Source organism: Macaca fascicularis, chromosome 15 (assembly GCF_037993035.2).
Source record: "Macaca fascicularis isolate 582-1 chromosome 15, T2T-MFA8v1.1".
In the NCBI taxonomy this organism is placed as follows: Eukaryota; Metazoa; Chordata; class Mammalia; order Primates; family Cercopithecidae; genus Macaca; species Macaca fascicularis.
Genome location: NC_088389.1, coordinates 9,945,373 through 9,969,475, shown reverse-complemented (window position 1 = coordinate 9,969,475; position 24,103 = coordinate 9,945,373). Strand labels below are relative to the sequence as shown.

At 47.2% G+C, this 24,103-nt stretch overlaps 2 long non-coding RNA genes across 8 annotated transcripts in view; one reads left to right on the top strand and one right to left on the bottom strand.

Annotated features, from left to right (window-relative positions):
• Positions 1-2,854: 2,854 nt before the first annotated feature.
• LOC135967348 (uncharacterized) lies at positions 2,855-18,055 on the top strand. 5 transcript variants are annotated; one of them, XR_012424195.1, is made up of 4 exons: positions 2,900-3,070; positions 7,046-7,185; positions 10,521-10,600; positions 11,116-16,573. It is a non-coding gene; the product is annotated as an uncharacterized lncRNA (long non-coding RNA). The 5 variants fall into 5 exon arrangements; XR_010581375.2 differs by having other exon boundaries at positions 2,855-3,070; positions 10,521-16,573; XR_012424196.1 differs by lacking the exons at positions 10,521-10,600; positions 11,116-16,573 and adding an exon at positions 17,567-18,055 and having other exon boundaries at positions 2,900-3,037.
• LOC135967347 (uncharacterized) overlaps positions 9,404-24,103 on the bottom strand; it is a 42,361-nt gene continuing 27,661 nt past the window's right edge. The window contains exons 3-4 of one of the 3 annotated variants that reach the window (XR_012424188.1): positions 17,485-17,543; positions 9,404-13,347 (exon numbers count right to left, since the gene is read on the bottom strand). This is a non-coding gene — a long non-coding RNA (uncharacterized lncRNA). Of the gene's footprint in view, positions 13,348-17,484; positions 17,573-24,103 lie in introns of all 3 variants that reach the window. The other 2 variants (XR_012424187.1, XR_012424186.1) reach the window with 2 other exon arrangements.

Below are 24,103 nucleotides of genomic sequence, written 5' to 3'. Positions count from 1 at the left end.
AATGGAGCACAAGACACAGGCTCAGACTGTCCCGGCATCAGCTACCACAGGAAAGCCTGATCTCCGCAAATCCCTCAGTGGGAAGCAGGTGGACGTCATGTGTGGTCAGATAGCCCACAGACACCCTAGAACCCCAGAATGTTCACTTCTAGATCACTGACTCCTTGACACCCAGAGGCGTTTGGGATTGACTTGGGTCCCAGCCCCTTCGGTGCTCACTGATACTGAAAGTGTCAGCTGTTTTCTGTCTGGAACAGGAGTTTGCTGTCAGGAGAGCTGGGTCTGTCTCACTTTTCCCAATAACTGCTGCTGGGATCTGGAAGTTCCTTCTCCTGCTTTAGGCTTTCAGTGAGGGAAAAAAAATTGAAAAAAATAATTTTTCTCTCTCAACTGTTGTCAGTATAAAGGAGAAAGCAGAAATACTCTTTAAAAGTTTGCAAAGTAGTACTCAAATGCAAAGCAGTATTACACTTCAGTTTGACACAGTTTCAGGAACATGTACACTCATTTATGTGAATTAATAACCTATACTTGAAATCACAGTAGGTTAAACATTGAACAGAAATGTGTGACTGTTACATATTTTTCCATAATAAAATTCCATGTGTATATTGGATGCCAGGATAGTGGTTGAGGCTCTGCCAGACCTGAACGGGGAGGCCAGACAGCACCTCTGCCACTTGGTGGAAGCATTTGTATCCTCGGATTGTATTCAATTTTAAGGAAGTGCACAGAATCTTACCCGGAAAACACATATTTTGAACAAATGAAGCACTGCACTTGGGCCTCCCTTTGTGGGTTTACCCTTGCAATACTGGAGGAAGTTTTAGTACAAAGACTTAATTTATCCAAACTGTGAGGGGCTCCTAACTCATGTACATCAGGGCTCAGTGTGACCCAAATGTAACTCTCAGGTGATCACGTTCCAGTAATTTCTAATTGGGCACAAAGGTAATCCTCGTAGACTATCTGGACATTTTCTATAAGTTTGGTATTTTTTGGAAAAGCCGTGGCAAAATAATGAAACTTGAAGAGGAGAAATATTTTCTGTAGCAAAACAAGAGAAGTAAACAGTCAGATGTGCATGTGACCTTCTGAGATCATCAGAAGCCTGTGAACGAGAACTTAGCGTGTGTGATCGTGTGTGCGCATGCGTGTGAGAGTTCTAAGGAGTCCAGGCACAACATAGTCACACTGGCCAACCCCTCCAAGGGATGGAAGGGGAGGCCACAGAGGCTGCTTTCGTCGGAGGGGAGAAAAGCCCAGGGCTGCAGACTCCAGGTCACCCAGTCTCACAGAGCTGGCCGCGCTTCTACTTGTTGTTGAAGCGAAATCTCAAGTCCTTTGTGGATTTTTTTCCACCAATTTATGCCAGCAGTTAAGTAGGAACATCTCACATGTATCTTCGCAGTCAAGCCAGTTTGGCATAAGATAGGCAATCGCATTCTAGTTTTCTTTTTCTACTGCTTTACCCGCTGTCCATCTAGAAGCTGTCTGCAGTGCTTTCACACCTCGGAGCTGAGAGGAGGCCTCCGAGACGCTACCATCCAAGTCCGCTGAGGATTGAGGGTTGGTTCTGCAGGAAGTCGGGCGGCCTGCCTGCCGGTGGAAAGTCGTGGCACTGATGGACGGTGTGGCGGACCCTCCCCTTAGTGAGAGCCGATCATTCTTCTCTTCTCAGTCACGGGTTCCAAGTGAGTGGCGTTGCCAAATCGACTTGTGACGCCAGACTGACACCCTCAGGAGGGGCTGACGCGGTGCCCAGGCGGCTCAGCACCCCCACCCCGCCCGGTTCTCGGATCATAAAGGAGCATCGTTTCACGGCCTCTTTTGTGCCTCGATTTTCTTTGCTGTTTTTGTGTGTTCAGTTGATTTCGCCGTCTAAATGGCGTCCGGGCGGGTGCTGACACGGGCAGTGTGCGGTGAAGAAAGGCTTTTGAGGATGAGCACCACTTTCAGCAGCACAGAATATCACGCTTCTGTGTCTTCTGTTGCGTGGGACGGTGGTGGGTGATCCTGAAAAGCTTCTGTCAAAGGAGGATTCAGAATCCAGATCCGCACTGTGGCGCCCATCCTCAAGATTCTAGGTGTGACGGGCGTCGTCAGTGGGCTGCTTGGAGCATCTTCCTCAACGTTTTATTCATTAACTAGCAAAGCATGCTTTTTCCCATTTAGCCGCTTACGGCTTGACTTTCTCTCCACGGGGTGCTGTAAGAGAAAGAGCTCCATGCGCTCATTGGCCTTAGGCAGTCCTTAGTACACATTAGGGTGTAAAGGTGGTTTTTTGAATGACTAGTATTGTTTGTACTAAGACAAGTAATAGTAGTTCTTGATGTCTCCCCCTTTTGTAAGGAAAATCCTATGAACTGTATATGTGTTAACTCATGTAATCCACCCAACTACCCTAAATGGTCATAGTCATTACTGTTCCCATTTGATGAAGAAACTGAGGCACGGAGAGCTTAAGGGACATCCCCAAATCTCCAGAAGTTTCCAGAGCCGGGTTTCCATTTCCAGGCCCTGGGCTCCAAAGCGCCAGTAAAGCCCCGGGCTGTGTCGACGGTGGCCGACAGGAAACGGGACCCTTTCATGAACACACACACGGTTCCTGGTGCCCGGCCATTGCCAGTCTAACGTTATTCTAGTTAAAACGCCACTGACGTGGCTCTTCTTAGGAAATTGAGGTTTCACCGAACTCTACTCCATTTTCGGCAACATGAGTTATGCTGGGGTCCCCCTTTGTGCCGGATGTGTGTGGCAGACATGGCTGAGATCGGCTTTGACTTCTCACAACACCCCCAGGGTGAGCGCCTGCGCTTGTCTCTTCCTAAGTTATGGCTTGCTCAACCTGCAGAGCAAACGCCACAACCACCAGAAACACTCATGATGTGCTTCTTTACAGAAAATCATTCTGCACCTTCTGACGTAACCACGTACACCTCAGAGCACTCCATACAGATGGAGCGACCACAGGGTTCCACGGGGTCCCGGACAGCGCCCAAGTATGGCAACACCGAGCTCATGGAGACCGGCGATGGTACGTTCCAAAGCAGACATGCGTTTTTTTCTGGTAAGTGGTTTGTGCTGATGTCCCATTCTGTGCACGTGACTGGGTGTGTTTCTTCCTGGGGTGCAATCTGCTGCCATTTTATCTGCTGAATAACTAACACTGGTTCAGTAACTGAGAAATTCTTGTACAGGTGTTAAGAGCATGAACAGTCACTTAGAAGAGCAAGATGAAGTTAAATGTACAACAGAATTACTGTCAGATGGGCCGATATGTTGCTTTAGACTTAGGAGGAAAAAGGGTCTTTTTATCCATGTTGGACAGAGATGTCAGCGACTTGGTAAAAGGCTGTGGCAGAGGGCTTCTCCTTCCTTCCTTGTGGCCTGGTCTTGGTATGTTCTCATTACAGCGGCCGTTTGTATCACCTAGCCCCTATTCTATTTAAGTCTCAGTCCTTCCTGGGGTCATTAAAGTCAGTGTAGAGCCTAGCAGTGAATGAAATACAATGCCCCTGTGTGAAGCCTCATGGAGCAGTTTTGGCATAGCATCGTCTTGCAGTGCATGGGACTCATAGGTGGACAGGGAGGCCTATCCCAGCCCCAACAAGTAGACAGGGAGGACTACTGGAGCCCCGACACTCACAGTGGACAGGGAGGTGTACGCCCTGGGCTTAGATAATGGTGCGTCAGGGTAGCCTTCTACTCTTTAGCACAGAGCTTGGTGTTCCAAAGGCCACGAGGAGTTTCAGACCCTGGAGCCCGGACATGTTCCAAGACTCTTACGTTATATCAGATATGGAAGCACTGCCTCAGCTTCTCCCAACACTCAGCTTCTCGGAACACTCAGCTTCTCCCAACACTCAGCTTCTCTGCCAACGTAGAAGAAGCATCTTGATTGTGCTTTTCGTTAAAAAAGCAATGTATTGCTATACATACATGTTTTATACTTAACTGCGTATCTTAGAGTATAAACGTTGACATATAAAAATCTTCATAGTGGTTATCTGTGGGGCACAGGATTGGCTCAGAAACAGGCACTTTCCCTTTGAACTGTGATGTTTGCCTTGTTCATACTAAGAATGTGCTCGCGTTGGTTGTACTGTTTGCTTCTAAGTTTCTATAAAAAGAGAGCAGTAGACTGATGCACTCAGTGTCCTGGAAATAGAGGCTGTGCTCTGGGTCTGAGTGCTGCCAAACCCCAGCACTCACTTGGGCGGTGAAGTCAACATTTCCGTGCCCGAGTCTTCTCATCTCAAATTGGGGAATAATAACCATAGGCTTGTGGTGAGTTTTGAGTCCCTATGCATGACTCAGAACCATTTGGCACATGTAAGGTGCCACTAGGGCATTGGTTTGCCATCTGTAGGGGGAGGCATCAGCACCACCAGGTCAGAAGTTAAGGGGTGACCCTGGACACCACGTCTGTGGCGAGGTGGGGCTGTGAGGCTGCCTGTGTGTCAGGAGCACCGCGCTTCTGTGCCCAGCTGTGTGTGCCGGGAGCACCACGCTTCTGTGCCCAGCTGTGTGTGCCGGGAGCACCACGCTTCTGTGCCGGCCTGTGTGTGTGTTGGGAGCACCACGCTTCTGTGCCGGCCTGTGTGTGTGTTGGGAGCACCGCGCTTCTGTGCCCAGCTGTGTGTGCCGGGAGCACCGTGCTTCTGTGCCGGCCTGTGTGTGTGTTGGGAGCACCACGCTTCTGTGCCTGCCTGTGTGTGTGTGTGTGGGGGGGGGGACACCACGCTTCTGTGCCTGCCTGTGCCTGCGTTCTGTGCCTGTGTTGTGTGCCTGCCTGTGTTCTGTGCCTGCCTGAACACCACGCTTCTGTGTGCGCCCTTGCACTCCAGCCTGGGCGACAGAGTGAAACCGTGTCTCAGATAAAACGGGGGGGATTTTGTAATGGAGATAACAAAACATACGTGATCGGGCCCTAAGACGACTTTTCCTCCCAGCCTCTTGCCCGGCAGGCCAGTGTTCTGAATCTTGGCTAGCCCAGCGTTTTGCTTTCATGTGGCTTTTAAAAACAAAACTAAGTATACCTTAAATTTTCATCACTAAGATAGTGTATTCGGCCTCTTGTAACAAAGTACCACACAGTGGGTGATTTAAACAACAGACACTTGTCTCAGTTCTGGAGGGTGGAGTCAGAGACCCCGAGGTGTCATAGGGCTGGGCCTCTGGAGGTGCTGAGGGAACCTGCCCCAGGCCTCACCCCAGCCTCGGGTGCTCAGCGATCCTGGATGGGGTACCTGTCACTCCAGTCCCTGCCTCCATCATCATGTGAGCTTCTCCCTGTGTCTGGGCCTCTCTCGCCTCTTACAAGGACCGAGTTATTGGATTTAGGGTCCATTCTAACGCAGTATGACCTCATCTTAACCTGGTCATAAGATGGCCCTGGCTTAAGGTGGTTCAACTTGCGATTTTCACCTTTACAATGGGTTTATCAGGTTGTAACCCCATTGTAAGTCCAGGGGTATCTGTCTGCACAGGCCCGGCTTCCAAATAAGGTCACAGATACGAGGGGAGATCTTTTGCAGGGACACGATTCAACCCACAGCAGATACTGAAGCTCACAGTTCCTGACTCCCACATCGATCTTTGTAGAGGACTGTTAGGGTGAGGGAATGGTGGCAGGACCACTGACAACACTGTGTTTTCATTTTGAAGTTTTAGTTTTTTTGAGGTCTCTGGGAAGTAAAGGCCAGGAGAATAATGTGTAAAGCCCAGTGATTTGAGCTCACGCCATCTAGGTGGTTCCTTGTGGGTTTTCTTATTTGGGCAGACTTTGCTTTTCTATCTGATTAGCTCTATCCTTTTTGATTCTTCCATCTAGAATACTTCTGTTTCAGGAGTCTTTCATGCTTTTTTCACTACACCAGTTAATTCATTCCAATGACATCTCCTCTTGCAAATTTTAACTTTTATGTTGCCTCATTTATGTCTTCGGCTTCATTATAAACCATAATATTTTAAAGTTAAACAGCAAGCTTAGGTCCAGCTTTTAAGTGTAAAGTGCATTAAAGGTTTACATATGGAAAATTACAGAAACAAATGTGATGTGTACCTAAATTGTGGTGACTCCCTTAGATAACCATTGAGGAATTGTTAGTTTTCAGGAATATAATCCATGATCTTAGATTTTAACTTATTTGTTCACAAATTCAGTCAGCAGATATCTATTGCTAGACATTTTCCAGGGCTGGGATGCAGCAGTGAGCAAAACAAACTGGAGAGTTGGGTCTGAGGGAGGAGGTCGCACAGGTAGTCAGAGATGTGTGCTATGGGGTGGGCACGCTGGGTGGGGAGTGTTTTCTGAGGGGATGAGAAGTCTCAAATTTGAGCCAAACTCTGGAGACGCGGAGGGAGAGGGCCGTGCGGAGGTCTGCCGGAGGAACGTCCTGAGTAGCTGCGAGAACCAGCACAGAAGCCTCAAAGCGGGAGCAAGCTGGGGTGTCCGGCAGAGGAGGTGGGGCGGACCCCAGAGTGGTGCCACAGTTCATTCTACAGCTTGCCTGCCACCCAAATAATTTTCCTTAGAACTTGGCAGCCAGAATGGCACAGCATCAATCATATTTTAGATTCTTATATATAAAATTGGGCATACGCCCAGACAGCCTGTGTCTGAATTGAGGCTGAACAGTCAGGATTTCCATCATTTCTGTTCAGTGGTTTTGTCTGCATTCTTGGAGTGGATGCAACCCCTTCCAGACGTTTGGAAACTGGAAGAGCAGACCATGCAGTGACGGAGGAGCTGGGAGGACAGAGAGAGCCGGTCTGTGCAGGACCTGCATAGGGAGGTCAGGAGAAGAGCTGCCTTCGTAGTTTTCAGGTATTCTTGAGATTCCCTGAGAACGTAGAGGCGGAAGCAGTAGACTCGCCAGCAGCCGTTCATAAACAGAAGGAGCACCCCCTAATGCGGCCACGTGGGTGGCCGGCACTGTTCCCAGGGGTGCCCAGCCTGCCGCGTGTGTGCTGACTGCATAGCTGTGGTTGTGATGGCTTGTCTGCCCCTGCATATTCAAGTTAAAAACTGTCGTTACAGGCCCACGGATGACAGTAACCAGCCCCCGGGCCGAGGCGTCCTCTCCACGCATGGGCTGACCTATGGAGTCATTCGTTTGGACTCGGAAGAGAAGCTCTCCGTGCTCACCATGTAGGATGTCGGCCTCGTGATGCCTGGAGGTGAGTGTGCGTTGCAAGCCGCACAGATTAACCGGTTATTAAATGCTTTTCTAACACACATCACCAAAGCCCACATTCCCGTGTTCCCACGTTCCTGCGTTCCTGTGGACTACGCTCGCAGTCCTCTGGCTGCGAGCCTCACTCCCAGTCTTCTGAAGCTCTTGTCAGGCTTCAGACATTTGAGGCAGCGTTCCCTCTCCTGGGAAGTGATCGAAAAGATGGGGAAGAGCAGCTTTGCACAGTGGGGCCTCAGGCTCCTCTTCCCTGGAAGGCTTCTGAGCCAGTGCAGTGTCCACACTGGTGCTTGGGCAGCTTCCCTTCTCTGCCCCAGAGGACGTGCCCGTCCATCACCTTAAGGCACCAGTCAGAGTGGGAACAGCCAAGCTTGGCTGCCCGCGTGGCAGATACGTGTGAAAACCAAGGAATGTGAGTCTGTGTGACCGTGAAGCCTGTTTTGAGCAGTAGAGCCCTTTTTCCAAGTCTCAGAAGCCTTTTCCACAGATGCGTGAGGAAGCACCCAGCTGCAGGGCCCACCGTGCCTCCCACCAGCCCCACAAGGCGTGCCCAGGGACCTCCCAGGAGCCACTTTACCAATCTCAGGGTGTACACACCTGGCGCTCAACTCACGGGGTCACAGGCAGCATCAGCCCCTGGCTCTCTGGCCCCTGAAAGGGAACCTGGCTCTTTTCTCAGCTGGGGTCCCCAGAGCCTGTGTCTCCTGCTGAGCCCTCCAGGCATGGGGTGTGGCCTCAAGCCCAGCAGGGTAGCCATGCCTGTGCGAGCAGTGCTGCCACCATCAGCAGCGGGTGCAGAACGCCAGGTCAGGTGGGTCTCAGCAGGGTCCCCTTCCCCGTGGAGTCTCACACAGGCAGACCCATCATGCCCCTTCATGGTGAGCTGCACTGGGGCCAGGCGCTCCAGAAACTCTTGCCTTTCTGTTCGCCCGGTTTGGCATAAAAGAAATGAAGGCAGCCCTGGGCTTCCCTCAGCCTCACTAACCCGATTCCCTGTGGACGCCCTCCAGCCCCTGTGTCCAGCCCACTCCCTGCCCCCCAGCTGTGGCCAGGCCCCCTGGGCTCCCTTTCTTTAATATTTAGTTTTCAAATAAATGGAGCTTCATGGTAAAATCTTCAAAAAGTTCTGAAGGACACAATGGAAACGCTCCTTTGTGACTGTGAGAGCAACCGCGAGCTTCCCATGCTCCCTGTCAGAGGCACCTGGGGCTGTGGGACAGAAGCGCGCGCCCTCCACCCTGTGTGTATTCTCTGCCTGGGTTTGGGGGTTTTCTCACATCATGATAGATGTGAGAAACTGACAGAAACATGACAGATGTGATAGACTGCCTACACACGCATATTTCATATCTTGGTGTCCTTTGTCAGCACGTAACGAGCTCCGTGCTGTTCTCTAGGTGGCCCAGTGCTACGTTGTGGGAGCACTAGGGTTATTTGAGCCTGCCCTGTTTGGTGATTTTCCCTCTTTTGCTGCTGCGGTGAGTGACCCCTTCGTGGCAAATGGAAACAGTTCTCGAAGTGGGAGTTCTGTTTCAAAGAGAACTACCGATGTGGCTTTTATGATGATTGTCTTTTTGAAGCCTGTGAGGCTATACACCCCGCTGAGCGGTAAACAGCAGCACTTCTTTCTCCACTCCCTTATCTGCCCTATTACCTGACTTTTATTTTTACCAATATGATAGGTGAAGAATCTTTCAGTGTAATTTTAATGTGAATTTTTCTTCCTGTGGCTTTAACTTATGTTTCTGCTGTTGCACTATTTAGGCACCTGTACTCCAGCCCAGCGGGTGCCGGCTGTTTCAGGCTCTTTCTAAACAGTTTAACTGTCACTAATGCACAATCCACCCCTCTGAAGCGTGAGGCTCTTGGCTCGCTCATCAGATCTGTAGCTTGCAGTTGGAGGGGGTTATAGGACGTTGTTGTTCAAAGCATCAAAGTGTTGGTGGCACAGATCATTGAGAACTGATCAGCACTGAACCATGTGCGAAGTGCTCCAGGGGTGTTCTCGGAAGGACTCACCTTGCACGGGGCATGAAATTGAAGGTTCAGATTCCCCTAAGACATTAGCGGCTTGATTTGGAGAGTTCAAGTTGCACCACATTGCTGATGTACATGTGGCAGGTGGCCCGGAAGTTGGTTCTGAGGGTCCTCCCCAAATCTAAATGGCAGATGTTACACCCCTAAGTACAACTTGCACATTAACGTTAAAGCAGTTGAAATATTTATTGATATTTCAGCTATGAAATTGGACATAGTGCTGCACCAGGAAAAATCACGGTCAAGGTCTCAGTCCCATGAGACTGCCCCCGCTTCGCCAATAGCAAGTTTCAGGCCTCCCTTGCTTCTGCCTGACCACCTAAAAATCGGGGTTGCCATGTCCTTCTACTTAAGGTCAATAACTTGCCAGACTGGCTTATGGCACCCAGGGCAACACCTTTATCTACTGTCACCAGTTCATTATGAAGGACCTGTGAACAGCCAGATGAAGAGGTGCATTGCTCCAGGCCTGGTGGGCGGGGGCGGGTTGCAAGTGCTTCTATCCCTGGGGAGTGGGAATGCTGCCCTCCCAGAATGTCAAGGTTTTCCCCAAGCTGCAAGCTCTCCAAACCCCACGCTCTCCAACCCCACCATTTAGGGTTTTCTAGAGGTGTCACTGTAGACATGGTTGATGACATCTTTGGCTATTGGGGATTGACTCATCTCCAGCCGTCTCCCTCCAGGTCAGAGGTTGGGTTGGAGACTGACAGCTCCAGCCCTCTAGTCCTGCCTTGGTCTTCCTGAACCCCAGACCCACCCTGAAACTGCCTAGGGGCCCCCAGCTCCCAGGCCTGTCCCGACTACACAAAGGCACTCCGCCCACTCGAAAGATTCCAAGGGTCTTAGACTCCCTGTGCCCAGAACCAGCTGAAGACCCAATAGCTACGTCTCCTTGCATGGCAAAATCACAAGCTCTCATCAGCTGATGGTCCGGGGCAGGTGTGCTGAGAGAGCTTTGCTATGGCCCTGTTGCTGGCAATCTGTTTTCAATCCTTGCTGGGCCAACAGGCGCTCTCTGGTTATTCCCCAAGCTGATTGAATTTCCAGTCTTTTCCGTTTGATTCCACTGTTCTGGCCCAGTTCTTCTGAAGCCTCTTTCAACATCGTTGCCTCACCTGGGCGCTGAGATCCTGTGACCCTCACCCAGCAGGAGATACGGATGCCAGGATCCGGCTACCCTACCTACAGTTGGATTGTGAAGAAGCCGGCTATAAGCCTTCCCTTCCTGGGTCTCTTTAATGCCAGAAATGGGATGTTTTAGAGTTCATTATTATTTCATTTTAGGTCGATACGAGCGACATACAAATTGGAGTTGGGCAGTTCACTGGCCAGGCACCTGACTCTTCAGGATAAGAAGAGTCTGGGTAAGTCTGGATAAGAAACAGGCCCCACACTGCCAGGACACAGAAGGGCAGCCCCTGTCCCCACAAGGTCGTGACAGAAAACCCCAGCTCCCGCAAATGCAGGAATTCTACAGATTTTCACTTAGAAGAAAATGCCACCCAGGAGTACCCACCCCGATTTTCTCAAAAGTGGTTTTGCAGAGGCTCAGAAGAAAAGTCAGGATACAGGGCGCCAGCCAGCCCCATCTTCCCAAAATCACTTGCCCCGGGGCCACCCACCTGCAATCAAACTGTTAGACATGGCTTTTTAGTCTCAGCTATTACCAGAGCAAATATTCCTGGAGAAGCATGCATTCGAGTAGGGTACCTCTATACAGAGGTCCTGGGGAGGGAGACTTCAGCAAGTCACTGGCCAGGGACCCTGGGAACTTCATGGTTCGGGGGCTGGAGGATAGAGGGGGTAGAACCCTAATGGTGGGTGAGTTGAAAATGGAAGAGCGTTCTTCACCTCAGTCTCCTGGGGTCTTTCCCTTCAGGAACTGAAGAGGTGAGGAGGGCTGTGCAGTCTGAGACAGGTGCTACCTGGCTTCGAAAGACGACGCATCTGTCCCCAGAGCTGGGGAGCCACCAGCCCAACCCACCCTGTAATAACTGAAGTCCTTTGTCCCCACCTAGAGCCAGTCCGGGGATCGGGTGCACACTGTACTTGACCAACGCATGCCATACAGGAAGTGCTGATGTCACTTTCCTACTTCAACTGCCCCCTCCCCAGAGTACACCTTCGGGACATTGGAAAAAAGACACCCCTGAATGTACCCCCAAGCCCTCTGCTCTCCATGAACCTCTTGAGGGCGACTGCAGCATGGCGAGCAGGGAGCCACGGGCTTCTTGATAAAAGTGTAAAATGAAGCTCTGTCTGAAAGGACCCCCATCTGTTAGATTTGGAAAACCTCTAAAGGCCGTTTGCTTTTCACAATGAGTAGACTCTTAGGAATGGATTCTAAGGAAAGGCAGAAGATATGGAGAAACAAATTCAACAAGAATATTCTTTGGAGCAATAGCAAGGGAGGGAAGGATGGAGAGAGAAGAGAGGAAAAGGCGAACAGATTAACAGGGAGATGGGACAGACACAAGAGAAAGAGAAATAGAAACAGTGACAGAGGCAGAGAGAGCACCTAGCTCGTTTTCAACTTGACCTCCTGGAAAAATCTAGCAGGATCATAGAATCCTCAGCACATCCTTGTACTGGGGCAGCCAAGTTTCAAGCCAAAGTTTCCCAAACTACAAGGTAACAAATACTAAGACTGGAGAAGCTGTGCACGTTCTTTTCCAGCTCCTTTTTGCAGCATCAGCAGAATGGGGCAGGTTGCTGCGTTCATTCTAAAAATCAAAAATGCAAGAGGACTCAGCTGCGGAGATGGGGGTGGGAGGGCAGATGTTCTCTTGCTCACGGAGCTCACACCCCGGAGCCGGCCAGCGCCTAACGCTGCCTCCACAGGTTCCATGGAGGACACGGGAGAGGCTACGGCCATGTGAAGAGCAGATTCACATTTCTGTGGCTCCCTCCCGGGGGAGCTAAAAGCTGTATCCCACGAGTCCTGCTCGCTCCCGTTGATCCCGATGTCCTAGCCGTCGGCATCTCTGCCAGTCGTCATGAAAGAGCCCGTTGCACCGCAGTCCAGCAGGGCCACAATATTCAAAAGGAAAATTGTAATGATCACTTTTCTGACTGCAAAATCTGAAGTCAGAGAACTTCTCTCACTAAAGAAGCGGGGCGGGGGGAGCTGGACAGAGAAGCCGCCCTGGCTGTCGGGTGCTAAAAACTGTGACACCGCCTGGCACCAGCGGTGAGGGACTCACGCTCGACCCCAGAGAGAAGAACAAGAAGGGGCCACCGCGGGTCTCCCCCAAGCTTCCAGCTGTCGGGAAATATTGTCCAATCACCCACCTCGCCATGCCACCTGCTTACCTGCATCCTGTAGAAGTACTAACGCATCATTCACGTCCCAGCAGGCCAAGTGGGCAGGAAAATGGGGCCAAAAAGTAGAAAACCATGACTGTAGAAGGCAACGGCCCGTGACTGAGCTTTCTGGGTTGTGCGCCCCTGTGGTGATAAACACAGTCCCGAGCTGAACACAGAATGAAAAGGAACCTTCCTCCGTGCTGAAGTCGGAAGAGGTGTGCTTGGCTATCCGCAGTGCCTGCCTGTTTGGGCGGTGATTACTGCAGGTCACACGTGCTGTACAGGAGGAGGGCAGGGAACTCTCGAGCCACGCTGGCCGGGTGTAAGTCCCAGCTCCGTGGCCAGCTCTGTGATCTGGGACAATTCGCCTATATCCTCTGCCTCTCGATTTCCTCCTCTGTAAAATGGGGGTAATAGTCGCATCTATCTGAAAGGGCTATGTGAGAATTAAACGACCTTGTCAATGTAAGGGGCTGAGAACAGTATCTGTTCTTGGTGAGCAGAAGGATGACCAGGAGGTGACCAGCAGAATACCCCTTTCGAAGCCTCAATACTATTCCGTAGTGAGCAAAGACACAGCTCCTCTACGGACGAAGCCATTAATAGTCGATCCTGGCAGGCAGAGTGCAGATTCCTTCGAATCAGAAATTTGAACTCTGGCCAACGACTGCTGTACTGATTGAGTAAATGTTAGGATTTGTTGTTAATGGTAAAGTAGTCTACAAAAACAGTCTGAAGGAGTTTGAGAGGGTGTGGGCTCAGCTGCAACCTCTCCTCCCAAAGCCGTTGGTCAACATCTCCAGCCCTGTGGAAAGACAGAAGCAGTGAAGAAAATGTCAAACATTTGGTGTGTTTGTACACTTCTCCCAGAAATCCTAAATGCTTTGCATGTTTCAGCTAATAAGTCATAAAAATGGATTATGCTGACCATTTTATAACCTACTTCACTGCTCTAAATCCATCCCTTTGTGACAAATTTTTACACTTGGCTCATTTTTTCAATTGTGTTTGCTGTCTTACTCCCATGTAAAGGATAAACGTACATGTTAATGTTGATTTGACTGAGACAGCTAATTCTAAATCTGTCTCTGTTCCTTGAATGTTGACTTGTGATGGTGTATTTAAGTCTCTTTTTCCCCTTGAGTCAGCAAAATATTCCATGTTACTTTGAGCAAAACTTGCTCGCTAGTGTTATGGAGGATATAAAAGCAAATGGAATAAGTTTCCTGCCTTCAGGAGGATTGAAATCTCAAAGTCGTTATGACAGCATGGATGGGAGTCAGCTCAGTTTGCAGCTTTTAAAACATGTTGGAATCTTTCCTCTGCAACTTTTGATGGTGAGACCCTGAGCAAATCATTTCCACAAGCATCAGGCTCTCCCTCTATGACATGGAAGTAAAAAGAGTAATCTTGACAAAATTGTGATGACTATAGACGTGTACCTATCCTCTTATTTACCTCCTCCCGATAGAAGATATTGTAACTCATCCCATTTGAGAGCTGGTGGTGATCACCCCCATCTTGTGCGATTCAAGTATAGTTATCTGGAATCCTCGATCTTCGGATGATGAAGACCCAGCAGCCCTCACAGTGTTTTCTAGAAACTGGATTTTGTTTGAAGGGTGAACTGACTCCAAGTTTCTTCTATTTTCACCTATTGTCCTTCCTACGTGTCTCCTGGGGTTTTTCCCTTCCTCCCAATCTACATTAACCTGATGATAACAGCCAGCTATGTTTTCTACAATTCCCCTAAATTGACTCATGCCAAATACTGAATACAGTAGATTGGGAGGGTTCATTAAATCACGATAGAGCAACCTACAGAAGGAAAGTAGACACCTTTTTTCTTAAAGGGCCTTCAGCCATCCCACCCTGGAGAAGGTTGCTGATTGCCTCTTCTCCTCACGCAGTCTTTTTACTATGCATTTTTTTTTTTTTTTTTTTGAGATGAAGTCTCACTGTCACTCAGACTGGAGTGCAGTGTCATGATCTTGGCTCACTGCAAGCTCCATCTCCCAGGTTCAAGTGATTCTCCTGCCTCAGCCTCCCGAGTAGCTGGACTACAGGTCCGTGCCACCACACCCAGCTAATTTTTGTATTTTTGGTAGAGACAGAGTTTCACAATATTGGTCAGACTGGTCTTGAACTCTTGACCTCGTGATCCATCCACGTTGGCTTCCGAAAGTGCTGGGATTACAGGCGTGAATCACCGCATCCGGCCTGTATCACTTTTTATGCCTCGTCTTCATCCTTATAGCTTCTCCTTCCTAGTGGCCTCAACTCCCAACCCCGGAGTAAGGGTCACAACTGTCCATCTTCATGCAACACAGCTTAGTTCCCCTTCTTCTCCTCCCCACCATGCCCTATGGGTTGCTTTTCTACAACCAGAATGGAGACCCAGAGAGATCTGCTAAACTAAGACAGTTCTCACCCCTGGGAGAAAAATGTACTTCCCAGTTCTCAGTCCCGCTAAACTATTGTTAAGATAAAGGACCATGATAAATCCTATTGGCTAAGAGAAGAACGTTCTCCAGGTTGCCGTAGGATAAGAGAGGAGGTGACAGAATCTGCAGCCATTTGGTAGAATATGTGATATGTGAATCATTCTGAGGAATATGTTAAAATTCTGTAGTCACATCTTGGAAAATGATATTTCCAGTAAAGGGAATAATGTAACAAAAAACCCAGGCAGAAAACAAATGAGTGTGTGTGGAGAACAATAATAATGTGAATGAAGGATTCGGTGTCATGAGTGAGAAATGGCTGACCGAAAGTAGGGAGATGCAGATAGGAAAATACCACGGGAAGACTGAACATCACATTAAGTGATTTAGGTGATTCTGCCTGCAGTGCAAATATTTTGGGCTCTGAGGTGAAGTCATCAAAAGGTTTATGTCTGTAATGGAGGATTGGTCTAGATAGCCTTTCAGATCCCACTCGGCTTTGAGATCCTTGATTCCGGGTCACACCTGCGGGTCTGGAGGGCAGTTCTGCAGGGTCATGAAGGAAGGATTCCAGGAGGCTGGAACTCGAAGGACATTCAGGTGACCGCATCAAGAGATCAAGTGGGGTAACAAGAACCTGAACTAAAAGGAATGCAGTGTAAATATGAAGGAGAAAGAGGAAATGGGAAACTGATTAGAAACGATAAGTAGAGAAAAAGGGGAATATGTGATTCCAAGGTTTAGAACAGTATTTTTAAGTTACAGTCCCATAACTTCTTGCATAAACAGTATCTAAGTCATTTTAAAAAGAAGAGCAAACTTCCAAGTTCCACTGAAAGACATCAGCATCTCTGTGGAGTGAATTGGGGAAAGAGAATGAAGAGGTCTGTTCAACTTTTAGACACGCAAAATGTGAATTGAATTGCATGAGTGACACCAACAATGTGAAGATATTTAGCAGGAGCTCTTTTTTTCTCTTTTTTGCCTATGGTATTTAATCCTTCTATCATCATTATCGTCCTTTCTCTAATTTAATGTCTTTGAACCTTTATTCAAAAATCCACTACGTATATGTAACATGTTTGTGAGATTATTACTAGACCCTCTAGGAGGTTTCATTAACCCAGTTTTCTCTTATTATACCAATACCACACTATCTTGATAGTTCAGGTAAGTCCTCCACCGTTTTTTTCCAAGTTGTCTTAGCTCTTTGGGGTTCTTTAAATTTCCGGACACATTTTGGAATCCGCTAGTTCATTTCTACTGGAAAAATAAAAATAAAAATAAAATCATGCTGGGATTTTGATTGGAATTGCATTAAACCTCTGATCCACAGGGACAGAACTGACATCTTAACAATATTGAGCCTGCTGATCCATGAACACAATATATCACTTCATTTAGTTCTTTAATTTATCTCAGCATCACTGCCTGCTTTTCAGTGTATAGATCTTACACATCTTTTGTCAGATTTAGTCTGAAGTATTTCATGTTTTGATGTGCTATAAATAATATTGCTTTGTAAATTTCCATTTCCAATTATTTCTTTGCCAGTATATAAAGAAATAAATATTGCTTATGTGTTTAGCTTGTATCTTGCAAACTTTCCAAACTCACTTATTAGGAAGTAATTTATTATTAGTTTTAGTGGCTTTTTGCGATTTCAGGAGATTTTCCACACAGGTGATCACGTCACCTGAAGGTACAGATAGTTTTAAATCTTGTTTTCTAATAAGGGTGCATTTTATATATTTCAACTTGCCTTATTGCACTGACTAGACTCCAAAAAAATGCTGAAAAGCAGTGAGAAAAAAGTCCTCAGGTGGGATGGTAAATACAGCCCTTGTTCTTCCATTTTGACCTGAAGCACCCAGTGTGATCATTTTCTCATTTGATTTTTGTGAGGACTTTTTGTTTCCTTTTTTTCCTTTGTTTTTTAAAAATACACTTTATCTTTTAGGCAGTTTCACGTTCACAGAAAAATTGAGGGAAAGGTGCAGAGAGTCCTTCTATATGCCTTCCCTTCCCCGACGTGCACAGCCTCCCCCACTAACAACACTCCTGCCCAGAAGGAGCATTTGTAGTAATTGAAGAACCTACGTTGACATATTGTCACCCAGAGTCCACAGTTTACATGAGGGCTCCGTCTTGGTGCTGGTTCTATGGGTTTGAACAAATATGTCATGACATGTATCCACCATGATAGCATCGTACAGAGCAGTTGCACTAAAATCCTAAAAATCTCCGTGTTTCACCTCATCTCTCCCTCTTCCCAACACCTGGGAACCACGGATATTTTCACTCCATAGTCTGGCCTTTTTCGCAATGTCCTTTAGTTGGAAGCTGACAGTATTTAGTCTTTTCCGATGGGCCTCTTTTGTGTAGCCGTGCATGTTTAAAGTTCCTACGTGTCTTTTCATGGCTTGACAGCTCACTTTCTTTCAGTGCTAAAGAATAATCCATTGTTTGGATATATCACAGGTTATTTATCCACTCACCTAGTGAAGAACATTTTGGTTTCTTCGTTGCCTCCAAGTTTGAGCAATTATGAATAAAGCTTCTATAAATGTCCATGTGCAGGTTTTTCTGTGAACACAAGTTTTCAACTCTTTTGGATAAATACCGAAGAGTGCAATTGCTGGATCACATTTTAAGAGGATATCTCATGCCCATGAATGATACAGTGGATACACAAAATGTGGCACGTATATACCACGGAATACTATGCAACCATAAAAACGAATGGGTTCCTGTCCTTTGCAGGGACATGGATGAAGCTGGAAGCCATCATTCTCAGCAAACTAAAAGAGGAACAGAAAACCAAACACCGCATGTTCTCACTGATAAGTGGGAGTTGAACAATGAGATCACATGGACACAGGGAAGGGAACGACACACACGGAGGCCTGTTGGGGGGTGGGGACAAGAGGAGGGAGAGCATTAGGACAAATACTTCAGGCAAGCAGGGCTTAAACCCTAAATGATGGGTTGACAGGTGCAGCAAACCACCATGGCACATGTATCCAAGAACTTAAAATTTAAAAATAAAAAATAAAGAGTAAAGTTGGGTAAGACAATGTGATAATTTTACAAACACTAAACATGTCATACCCACTTCCCCACCTCCCTCAAGTGCTTTCAACAGCATGCCATTGCTGTTATTAAGGGAATAAAGCATCTACCATCATCTCCCAGCCCCTGCCTGCCTGCCTTCATTCTTGTCTTGTGCCACTTTCTCCCGTGCTTACTTCCTTGCACGTGCCTGTTTCCTGCTGCAAGAGGCATTCTGCACGCACCCCCATCTCTGTTTAGACCGTGGTGTCCCTACACTCCACCCCCCTCAACAATCAACCTCTACTTCTCTCCAGACTGCAAGGGGATCATGCCTTCCAGAATGCATCAGTTTTCTACCTCTTATCCCAAGATACACCAGGTTCTTTTACAGCATAAATTTAGAGAATCCCACTTCCCTTTCTTTGGTGCGCTTTCCTCAATTCTTCATCAGAAACCCATTGAGTGATTGTCATATTAGTGTCCATTCTCCCCATCAGGCCGCAGGTTTGTGAGAACAGGGGCCACGGTCATGTTGGTGAACCATGGTATTCTCAGTGACTATCCATGTGCTTAGAAAGTATTTGCTGAATGAGTCAATGGGTCTGCAGTTCCAACCAAAGCTAGAAGCTTGACTTTGGAAGAATGAAAGTAGATAACATCTCCAAAGCAGACCCTATAGCATGAGAAAAGAAGGGAAGAACGGAGGCAGAGCTGAAGGATGAATATCGGCACAGGAATAGGTGAGAGTTCCAGAAATGCTGGGTTTTCACGTGTTTTTATTTACTTCATATCTGTGTTTCCGTCCCTGTGTAGTGTGACTCTCATATCCCTCTCAATTACTACATTTCTTTACTGACAAGGACAGAGGTGGTGCATTGGACACACTACTAACCAGCATACTCTCTCGGACTTGCAAGAAAATGTAGGAAAACAATCTAGAAATGGTATCTCAGAAAAAAAAAAATATGAGAGTAAATATGGGAAAAAAATCAATGTTTAAAGACAACTTCCCAACATATTTAGGAATCTGGGACCTAAAATTTCATCAGGACTCCCCACACTTCTTTCTTTTTACATTGCTGTGTCTGCGTGCGTGTGTGTGTGTGTGTGTGTGTGTGTGTATTCAACAAAAATCTACAAAAAGAAAATGCTATTGCTAGAATAATGCTACTACAGGGGAGAAAAATGTAATCTTTTCTTCCACCCATCTTAGCTTCATTGGCTGGGGTTCCTATAACAAAACCAGATGAACCCCAAAAAAAGCAAACGGAGGCTTATTAGTATGTATATTTCATATATACATGGGAGATACACTGGGAATGAGGGAATCTCAAAGAGACAGCTCAGAGCTTTCTTTTATATAACATCTTCAACAAGGATAATAAATGTTTATAGAAGTGCCAAGACAAAGTAAAAGGACTTTGGGTCATTGGGGGCAGCAAATTGTGGGAAGGCCAATAAATGATAGATTTTTGTGTAAATTCCTCTGGTGCTGTTTCCCGAATGATAAGGGTCTGAAGTTGTCTGCAGAGATTGACCTGCGTCCTTTCTGGCAGAGAGGGGAGAAAGGGCACTTTTGTCTTTGTATAATATGATTATGTTGTGTGCTTTTCAGAAACTAGAGGGAAGGCCAGAGTGCTTCTTAATTGCCTTCAGCTCAAAATATTTTAGCATGGAGTGTTTTTTTCTCTGCACTATTCCTGCTGCAGATATCTTTAAAGGCGTCAGTCGCATCCTAAACACTACTTGTGGGGAAATATTGAGCAGAACGAGATCAAATGTATAATTCAGCCCCACAAAGTCTCTGAGCCACAGGACAGAGAACGGCCTGGGAGTCAAAGCAGACACTGAGCAGCTGACATTCTAAGAGGCTCCTTCCAGTAGATCGGCGCATAAACTCAAGTTCTTTTCACAGATTTGTCTGTGTTTCTTTTGTGCAAAAAAAAAAAAAAAAAAAAATATATATATATATATATATATCTCCCTGTAGCTAAAATGCCTACTTCATAGTGCAAGAAAAACAACATCTGGAGCCTTAGCCAGAAGCAGCAAAGACCCAGGCAGCCTGGTGGTGTCCGGCGGGGACAGCCCACGAGATCCATCAGCATGTGGCCCTGCGAGCCGCCACCAGTAACATATGTTTACATGCTCATGAATGTCAGGCTCATTTAGAACAAATTAGCATCCATCAAAGTCAAAGTCAAACAGCGAGCAGAGCAGCACATTTTCCTGTGTGTCAGTGGCCCCTGAGATACCAGGGAGAACTTGAATTGCCTGACTCCTTCAACTTCCAAGCATCCCAGAGGGAAAAGGCAGACCCCAGGAAAGGACTGTGCTGGAAACTATTTGTTCTTACAGATGTCCGGAGTAGTCTTGTGACTGACCCAAAGACTCCCCTCTGAGGGTGGGGGATACCTAGGGTAGGGGAAGGTGAATGTGCTGCCTTCTAAGACCTTCCTTCTAAGGGAGGGTGGGGTAAACCCAGAGTAGGTGGAGGTAAGCCATGCTGGCAGGAGCTTCCCTCTAAGGGAGGGTGGGGGAGACCTAGGGTAGGTGGAGGTGAGCCGTGCGGGCAGGGTCTTTCTTCTAAGGGAGGACGAAGTGTGCTTTGCTAGACTCTACGCTTGAGTCTCAGCTTGGCCGACCCAGATGGGAGCAAGTCACTTCTATCCTATGATTCTGGGTGTCCTCATCTGTCATGGAAGCTTTGGTTCGATGAGCTTAAAGTCACTCCAGTTGCAAAGCTGTGTGACTTGTAGATACATGCCAGTGTGAATGAGTCACTTCACTTTAACAAGTTGCACAGATAGCCAGGCTTCTCCTTAGATCAGTCAGGAGGCCCCAGAAGACTTTGTCATAGGCAAAGGGGTGATTAAAAGGAGTCACTGACGGGATTCTTTGGAGTTCGGTGGGCAGGGCCCAAGGGAAGTGAGAATAGCACTCCCCAGATCATGGGCAAGGGATGCCTGGGGAGGGGCTGCTAACGTGGACAGGCATGACTAAGAGAGGAGGGAGGACAGCTCCTCTCCCTCCTCCACCTTCTACCTGCTGCCAGCAATGAATCCAACCAGCAGCCCTAGGCCAGGCCTCCAGAGTCAGAGCCAAGAAGAAGCCAGGCACATGGTGAAGCCACTAGTCCCCATCAACACCAAGGGTGCAGTAAGAATTTTGATGGAAATATTTAAAAACTCATTCAACAACTTCCTATCTCCCCAACCAGCCTCTGCATATGATTCCACCTTTTCCAACTACTGAGCGGTCATCAGGGGTTTCACAGGGGTGGGGCTGCCTGCTCTGCCCAGGGGCCCGAGACCCTCCAAACTTCGAAGGCCTGGGGTCCCCTCTCCCCTCCCTGGCGGCAACTGTCTTCTCTGCTGTCAAATTATCACTTCCATCCTCCCACAACACATGAGAATTTAAGACGGGATTTTGGTGGGGACACAGCTAAACCATATCAAAGGGGGGACATGGGGCTCCCTCATGGGGCTCTGGCATGATCTTGGGTGACACAGGTTCATAAGACCCCATCTGCTTCAAGTTTAGTTGCATACCCCAAGATTCCCAGGTTGTAGTCCTAACCCAGGACCTCAGAATGCGTCTGTATGTGGAGATAGACCTTTTAAAGAGGTGATTAAGGTAACAAAGTCATTAGGATTGATGACCTTGTAAGAAGAGATCAGGACACAGACATCTATAGAGTGACAACCGCACGAGGACACAAGAGAAGATGCCATCTGAAAGTCAAGGAGAGAGGCCTTAGGAGGAGCCAGCCCTGAACTCACCTTGACCTTAGACCTCCAGACTCCAGAACTGTGGGAAATACATCTCTGTTTTTTCACAAAACTGCCTGTGGCAGCCCAACCAGAACCGTGCGCCATCTTTGGTTCTCAGAAATTCCACTTGTTTTTATGCTGCTGGATTTTAGGAGGCCCCTGGATGACCAGTATGTGACTACAGTTAGAGAAGGAATTACTGGTGTAAGAGAGCCCCACACATCTCTGAGCGGACACCGTACAGCCCATGAGATATTGGGTGTAGTATCACCCTCTCTTCCCTAGGATATTAAGAACAATATCACAGGAGGGGTGTACAGCCGCAGCCCCTGCGTTACTGGGAGCAATAGCATCTTCTCCCCCTCTCGATATAAGAAACAATATCCCAGGGTGGGTGTACATCCCCTGTGATATTGGGCGTAATGTCATCGTCTCCCAATGCGGATATTGAGCATAGTGTCACAGGGGGTTGTATACCTTCTTTGCTATCGGGAATAATATCCTCTCCCCTCAGGATTGTAGGCAAAATATCGAAGGGATTTTACAACTCGTGCGATATGGGCAGTAATATCATCCTCTCCCCACCTAGATGTTAGGAACTCTATCACAGGCAGCCGTACACTTCTTGTGATATTGGGAGTCATATCATCCTCTCCCATCATGGATATTAAGAACAATATTACAAAGGAGGTGTACACCCCCTGCCATATTGACAGTAATATGCTCTCCCCCTTCGGGATATTAGGAACAATGTCACAGGAGGTGTGTACAACCCCTGCGATATTGGGAGTAATATCATCCTCTCCCCCTGCATATAGGAAACAATATCACAGGAGGATGTACACCCCCTGCTATATTGGGAGTTGTATCATCCTCTCCCACCCAGGATATAAGGAACAAGACGACCGAACGGATGTACACCCACTGCCATAGTTTCAATAATGACATCCTCTACCCCCTGGCTGTTAGGAATAACATCATACAGGGGTGTACACTTTCTTCGATATTGGGAGTAATATCCTCTCCCCGCCGGATTTCAGGAACAAGTCTATTATTAATATTAATATGAGAAAAATTAAGAGTAATCATCGATATTAATAATTAGTAAAATACTAAAAATGTTAACATTAGCATTAATAATCAATAGTAATATCACTATTAATAAAATAATATCAGCAATTAATGTTACTTAAATCAATACTAAGTGATGCTGGTAATAAAATAACAATATTAACAATTAATTTTAAGCATGCATAATCATATATTTAAAATAATTATCCATAATAACAGTATCCTATTAAAAATATCATTGATAATTGTTAATATCGATCATGGATGTTTAATAATTGATCATATTATTACTCCTAATACCGCAGGGGGTGTACACCTACCTGTGATGATGTTCCTAATATCCAGGGATAGGGAGCATGGGATTTTGTTCCTAATTATCAAAGGGGGGAGAGCGTAATATTACTCCCATAATGGCAGGGTGTGTACATTCCCCCCAAGGGATTGTTCTTGCTATTCAAAAAGAGAGAGGATGACATGACTCCAGATATCGAAGGAAGTGCAAACCCACGTGTGATATTCTTTCTAATATCCAGAAAGGAAGAAGAGCATAGTAATCCTCATATGGCAGGAGGGGTACACTCACTCTGATATTTTTCCAAACATGCAAGGGGGAATGAGGATAATTGCATTCCCAATATCGCACCAAGGGTTGCACACCCCATGTGAGATGGTCCTTCATCATGTTTCAAGGCGGGAGGGATGATATTACATATATGGCAGAAAGTGTACACCCCCCAGGGATATTGTTCCCATGATCCTGGAGGGAAGGGGATGATATTACTTTAAATATTACAGAAGGTGTACACGCCCCCAGTGATATTGTTTCTAATTTCCATGTCGGAGAGGAGGATATGACACCCAATAATTCAGGGAGTAGAAGCAATCCTGGGATATTCTTAACATTCAGGGAGGAAGAGGATGATATTACTCCCAATACAGACGGGTGTACACCCTCTGATAGTGTACACACTGAGGGTATACAGCCATCTGTGAAAGAGTTCATAATTTCCAGAGAGGGAGATGATATTACTCACAATATCGTAAACTGGCTATGAGTCCACCATGGCCCCTAATAGCCAGCGGGAGGAGAAGGGGTGGCTATTAGTCCCCACCTTGTGGGGGGTGCCTCACTAGGCTCCTCAAATCTGCCAAGCCTCCACCCGTCGAGTCTGGCCTGGATTCTCACACGCCTGCACAGCCTTCATCTGGTTCATAACTC